The 7570-nt window shown below is 33.7% G+C and overlaps 1 protein-coding gene across 3 annotated transcripts in view; it reads left to right on the top strand.

The window, feature by feature from the left end:
• LOC127062522 (FH1/FH2 domain-containing protein 3) overlaps positions 1-7570 on the top strand; it is a 63489-nt gene that overhangs the window by 2648 nt on the left and 53271 nt on the right. The window lies entirely within an intron of this gene.

Genomic DNA, 7570 nt, shown 5'->3' with positions numbered 1-7570 from the left:
GAAGGAAGAGTAAAAAGTACGTTTATGGCCTCGGCATTATATACCTATAGGGTATCGCGCCGATGTACCGGTTATCTTAAGAACACTGCTAAGTTCCTGCGGTGTGTGTAACTTTTTACCGCTCCTTTTTCACGTATTACAAACAGGCATCGCTATTTTCGAATTCGTACGTTCTCGAATCTCCTCGGTCGTGATTATTATTTCCACGAAAGTTCTTTAATATCATCGAACGAGATCAAAACAAAGTGATATTTCTCTCATTTATACGAGTAATCGTTTCTTATCGTATTCCTAACGAGAAAAGAAGGAATACGATATAGATCGTTCGATAACAACGTTACACTTAACCCTTTCCTTTCTCACTTCTGTCTATGTAAAGATCGTTTATAGATTATTTAAAACAGTATCGTGTGAATATTTTATAATTTATTTGTAATATGATAAACATATGGAGATATTTTAAAATTTAATATCAAACTATGGCTAGACTTTATTGTCTGTTTATGAATTTTTTTTTCTCAATGTTCATTCGTACTAATTTACAAACATGAAAAATAGAAAAACGAAAGCTCGTTCGACTCGAAAATAAACATTGCGAACGTTTCGTACTTCGCTCACTTTGTCGAGCATCTTTTATATTTTTTTTGACATTTTCACTCATAAAGGTTCTTCTTAACCACGTGCAATCTCTCTCTCTCTCTCTCTCTCTCTCTCTCTCTCTCTCTCTCTCTCTCTCTCTCTCTCTCTCTCTCTCTATCTATCTATCTCTCACATATACACGCACACTTTCTCTCTCTCTCTCTCTCTCTCTCTCTCTCTTGCTTTTTCTTTTTGGTATGCCAAGACAACGTTCAGAATATATGGGCACCGTATACACCGCGTCTGAAATTTATAGCATGCATTCCAACGACTGTATTCGTTGGAAAATGTAACGGCCCTCGGCGTTTAGATTTACCTACATCCATTGCCCTTCTTCTCGATGATCTCGAGAAACTCTGAACCGTTGCGCGTAAGATTCTTATGTAACAGTACGCGTGCATACGTACTGTTACTCGAGTTTTAAGTGATACACCCGTTAAAACGTGCTATGGACTTTGTATTCTTTAGGTCAGAAGCGTCAACTCGGACGTTAACCCGATTACGTAAAACGAGAGGATATTTTGTATCCACGCGTAATAATATCGCATGTGCAAGGATAATATTTTTATATTTCTATTCTTCTCATTGTCACGTATGAAACGTTTGATACAACAGAAATTATCTTTTTTCATACGTGAATATAGTTTTTCGATAATTTTGGTTACATCTGTTCGTTTTTACTTTTTTTATTCGTAATATATTCGATTTTAGAAATAAAAAGAATATTTCTATTATAATATTTATTTAATAATATAAAAAACGACGTCGACTGTAATCGATTATAAATCGAAATCGTATTCAGATTTCATTTCTTATAGGTATTAGCATTAAGAAATTAACAGCAGCGATTCGACATTTCACACTTCGCTGCGTTATTATTCGTACAGCGACGTAGAGTTGGAAAAGACGGAGCATTTTATCGACTTCTTTTTTAGCATTCTTATGGAGCGCTAATGGAGAGTTACGTTGAAGATTTATGATCGGAGTTAGAGTTGCACGAAGGCTGGAAAAGTTTGATTTTACGTACGAGCGAGCTTATCACTGGCGCCGGGGGATGCCGAGGGGTGTAAAAGGGAAAAAACGGCAAATGCATCGATGCCATCGTATAACGATCGCGAGAAAGAGACGTAAATCAGTAGTAGGCCACTGGGACAATGCTATCTCGTAGGGGAGGTGGTTGTGTGCCAAGGGGCGTATCGCTTCGAAAGAAACGAAGTACGTTCGACTATATCATAGATCATCATTCAAAAAAACTTTTCTACGAATTCTCTAGACTCCTATCGTTAATAACTAACACATTTAATCCGCTTAGAAAAAAAAAAAACAATGATTTACCAATAATATCTAATCGAATAATATTCTAGATTAACCCTACCGATATGAATAATTTTTGATAAGAAACATTCTATATCATAGATTTTTATTTAAACTTTTCTATTTGCTAATAATTAAAATATTTAATCCTATTTGAAAAAGAAAACAATGATTTACCAGTTAATATCTAATCGAATAATAGTCGAGATTAATTTTATCAATATGAATAGTTTTTGATAAGAAACATTCTATATCGCAGATCTTTATTCAGAAAAACTTTTCTACGAATTCTCCAGAACCCTATCGCTAATAAATAAAACATTTAATCCGTTCGAAAAAGAAAATGATTTACTCGTAATATCTAGTCGAATAATATTCGAGACTATTTCTTCTGACATGCATACTCTTTGATAAGAAACGTTCGCATGAACGCATTAATTACTTCGAGGAAGACTTGTATTGTTTCTTCTTGACATCAAATGAATATCTGCTTTTCAGTAGTTACTCGACATCTCATTAATGATATCTCACGATCTCATTGTTATACCTTATCGCATCTAACGTCTAAGCTATTTTAATTATATAAAATTCGATCTCTCGGAAGAGAAAGAAAGAATCGACAATAGCGAGTAACACTCGAAACTGTAGCTTTAACGCGAAGCTATGTGCGATTAAATTACGTTTCGCAAGCTTGCTAGTAGAGAAAGAGACGGATCCGGCAAGAACGATGCACCGAGAAGAGATTGTATAGTGGGAAGGGATACGGAGAAGAAAGAAAGAGAGGGAGAGAAGGTTGCACGCGACAAAAAGACGACATCCGCTTTAAGGTGTCTACACAAGAGAACAACCGACTACATAGAAACGCGTGAATCGGCAATCCTAGCGAGTCAAAGTGAGAATAACTTTACACATGGTTTCCGCAATTCCTATCATATATGTTTTTCTTTCTTGACACCAGACTTTTCCGTATATTCTCTCTTTCTCTCTTTTACTTTGCTTGAAGTTTTAACGGATTCGTGAAGGTGAACGAACGAGAATTTGTTTTCCTCTGCAATAAAATCCTTTCAAGTTTTTTCAATTTCATTATTGTATACAATTATTCTAATAGAACGAGAAAAAGAGAGAGAGAGAGAGAAAAAGTGTATCGTCCTAAGAATTTTATCAATAAAAATTCACTGAAAATTTGTTCGTAAACGAAATGTTCGATTTATGTATTTTTACGATCAAAGATGATACATCGTTGTGAAAATACTGAAAAATTAAATATAAGCGTGAAAGCGAGCTTAGGCATATTCCATGCACGTTGCATTTGCGAATACACATATACATAGATATGTACATACGTATAGTATATATTTACAATCTTTTACTTTCGTGCATGTAGACGCGTAGGCAGGCGTAAAAGTTGTGGAAGTTTGGGAAGTCACCTGATAGACGGTCTCCGCCTACTAACTTGTCTGCCTACTTAACCATCTACCTACAATACATCTACCTACCCGGCCACCTCACTCTCTCTTTCTCTTTCTCTTTTTCTTTTTCTTTCTCTCTTTCTTTTTTTTCTCTCTCTTTTCTCTCTCTCTCTCCCTCTCTCTTTCCTGCTTCTTCTTATATATTTTTGCTCGCACTCTCGTTTCTTTGCTCGTTCACATAGAGTCCAAACGCTTTCTTGCATACCATTTCGAACATTGCTGTCCGGATAGCGTCCTCGAACGTTTAACACCGACCACTTTCATTGCGACGAGATACAACGTAACAAATCGAATCTCGAGAGTCCTAGATTCGTAATAAAATAATTGTCTTTACATCCTTCTTTTTCTTTATCTTACGGCTCTCTCTTATTTTTCATTATATTCTTACAGAGAATTCATGAAATCGAATGATATATATTTGAAAACAAATAACGTGGATCTCCTCAAAAAAAAAAGTTGTGGAATATTTCAAAAGGACTTTTCCTAGGGACTTTCCAAGGTCCTTGGAAATGACTTTAACGTAGACAGAATCTTTATAAATATTGATAAAGATGTTTCGGTTGGCGAAAGAAGATTCTCTTCGGTAGATTTGTTTATCATTCTCGAAGGATCGTGCGAGAAGAGTGTTACTGTTACTATGAGATAATTTTTATTAATATTTGTGAGATGGAAAATTTTCGCGATTCTTGAACTTTTAAATAGTTGAGAAAGAAAGAACTTCGGTCAAAGTATCGACCAACATCCTTCGGTTCGGAACGATGACAATCCCTGTTCTCTTTGGAAAGAAAAGAAAAAAGAAAAAAAAGGAACCTCGTTCAAAATCTGTTTAGAAAGAATTCTCCGTATGCGTAAATAATCCAGCGAGAGATATTCGAAAGCAAGTAGTTCTTAGAAGGATTCCATCCTCTTTACTCCTCATTGCTCCAACTTACTCCCTCCTGATTTACGAGTACGAAAAGGTTGGTACTTAATCTTACAAGTTTCTGCCGGAGTTGGTCACGAAGCGGCATTGCTGCACGCATTCGAATTTAAAGAAGGTAGGATGATACGCTCCGCCTGTATAACTTTCTTAGGGTAAAATATAAAACCATCGAAATGGATATACTTTTAATTCTCTCTCTCTCTCTCTTTTTCTTTTTCTCCATTACGTTTGCTCTTCTTCCGACTCTTTTTATGCCTTCAAAGGGTGATGATTGAGTTAATAGTTTATCTCGTGTAGACTAATCCTTTGAGCAATAAATTTTAAATATATATATATCATTAACAATAATTTTTATACGTATATATAAATAAAAAATAACAAAAAATTATTCATATTCTGATTATAAAAGAAATTGCAAGTATATAAAGAAAACAACGTGCATCTTTCAAAGACTTTAGGAAAGCAATAAACATAACGTTGAAGTCACCTTTGAAAAGCAGAAAAAAGTGTTTAACTAAACGTCCATAACAACGCAATAGGACTGACGTCAGGACTAATAAAAGTGCGATTGCGTTAACTTGCCGGTCCAGATGCTCGTTTCGCCGTGAGAAGTATCGAAGGCGAAGGTCACGCTCTCTCGGACAATCGATTCGATCTATTAGCCCTCGAGTATCGTCGTCAATAGCCGGTTGTGTTCCACGTTAACGATCGTCGCTAATTAATTCACCGACGATATTTCGACTCATATGTGTGTCGTGATAAATCTTATACATTTGTAACTTACTTCTATATCTACTATAATCAGAAATTTATACACTAGATTGGTTTTTTATTTTTTGTTTTAATTTGTTTTTTACAGTGTTAGTCATCGACCGTCCAGTTCGATTTAATTGATTATTTTTATATACGCGTGTGTTCGTTTATTCGTAAGAAGAAATATCCCATTGCAAATATAAATGATAAATTTTATTGACTTTTATTTCTTTAACAAAATAATAATATTCGTCGTCGAGTTGAGAGTAATTATTTATCCGATCTTACTTATAATTTCAAGTATCGTTCGTTTAAAAAGAGTATGCGAGTTTAGAGATACAAATAAAAAGGACATAAAAGACCAATAAAGAAATCAATACGTGTCTTTGCTTTAAGAAAAGATCATTGGCCTTCTTCTTGCCATCGAAAGAAAACTGTTTCGGATCTTCTACTGTCGTTGTGGAAAGCTGCTCTATACGTCTATCCTATGCGCCTCTAAATCCTCTTTCTCGTCTTACTATTCGAACTTTTGTAATCGGATTCAAAGAAACTTTCTTTCAGTTATTCTATAGTGAATCATGATAATAAACTTTTGAGAATGACTCCGTCCGTAAAAAAAGATCGTTGAGGATCGATAATATTTTATTATATTTAAATTATAAAAATTATGAAGTATAGAAATTAATTAAAATTATTCAAGAGGAAAGATCGAAGGAGAATCTTCGTTAGAACGTAAACTCTATTTCGATAAAAGCAATTACATTCGTCTTTCTAATTATGTCTATTCTTAATTAGAATTTATACGATGGAGTTTAATTAAACTCGCCATTCTTTCGTGTTGATAATTGGCTTGCTATAAACGTATATACATCGATCATATTATCATATTTTTCTTTCTTCTTTTTTTCGATTAAGTTAATATGCTTAGGTATATTGTACATTGTAAATATATACAGGGTGTTAGTCCATAGATGTTCGAGCAAATATCTCACGACTGGTTGAAGTTACAAGAAAGTTTAATAAGAGAAATTTGCACGACGCTGAGTCAGCTACAAAGTGCATGTAAACAATATTTTTTTACTCATGACCTTTTCGAGGTATAAAGATCATCCTAATTTTTTTCAATGAATACCCATAATTTTTTTTTGCATATTTATAGTCATTTTTATAGATCATTTTTTATTAAAATATTATATTTAATAAAAAATGGCTATTGTACATCGTTTTTACGACATAATTGACATGTTAAGTAATAAAGTAATTGAGTTTTCATATCACAATTTGAAAAATAATTCGTCAGACTACATAATATTATGAACTTGATTACGTTGAACAGTATCACTGACCTTCAATTCATCACAACACACGACCGCTTGATTTGTAAATAATATGTTTGTATAGCATGGAATTTGAATTACAGCGCAGTATGGATCTGTTAATTAGTCATTAAGATACCGATTATCACGTAAAAGATACACAGTATGCATTTTTTACTTTTTTTTACGATTTTCAGTGCAAATACTACAAATACTATTACATAAATATGCAAAGAAATTATATTCATTTAAGAAAAATTATATTCATCTTCATAATTGGAAATGATTACGAGTAAAAAAAAATGTTTACCTGCACTTTGTAAAGAACTGTATAAGTTTTGTTTAATGAACTTTCTTGTAACTTCAGCCGATTTCGAGATATTTGCTTGGGCATTTATGAATAGATATCATATACATATATACATATTTAATAACATGTATAAAACTTTCGAGTAGACGAGAGAAGATTACCGTAGACAGTAACAACATTCTAAAGTTAAAGACAGTAGAGTTTCTGTAGGTAACGATGAAACTCGTTGAAATATGCCAGTACCGAATGTCACAGGAAGTTGCTTCTTAATCTACGCCTCCGATCTCATTTCTACTAATTGGCTGATAGGGGCATCCGATACGGGCCACTGATACATAGTTACGATACGATCGATAGCCGAGAATACGCGAGAGAGTCGCGAACACCGTGCTTTGTGATTTTACTTTCATGGAAAAATACTTATGTATCAAGCAAGAAAAAAGAAGAAACGAATAGTTTGCTTCGAACTTTTTTTTTGGAATATCATTGTTTTTATTTCTTTTCTTTTTTCTTTTTTCTTTTTATTAGATAAGTACAAAAAAATCGAGCGAATTCTTTCATTCAGCTTGGAACTTAATTTAAGAAGAGGGGAGGATTTAAACAACTTCCTCTTTAATTCGCAAAGGACTTTTCTCTCTCTCGTTGAGATCTTTTCTTATCTCTAAGTCGACGAGTTATCATCAAAGAATAATAAGAGTTTCATAGGATAATACTCGAGGTAGAAATATCGGAGTTCATGGACTTCGATATTTCTTGATCGAAATCGACAGTTCATTTCGAATCATTCACTCTCAAACGTTTTTTTCATCTTTTTATACAAGTCTTACGAAAGTTTAATCGTGCTCGT

The sequence above is a fragment of the Vespula vulgaris genome, chromosome 1, assembly GCF_905475345.1.
Source record: "Vespula vulgaris chromosome 1, iyVesVulg1.1, whole genome shotgun sequence".
Taxonomy (NCBI): domain Eukaryota; kingdom Metazoa; phylum Arthropoda; class Insecta; order Hymenoptera; family Vespidae; genus Vespula; species Vespula vulgaris.
The sequence above is the reverse complement of the archived record's forward strand: the minus strand, read 5'-3'. Positions and strand labels throughout refer to the sequence as shown.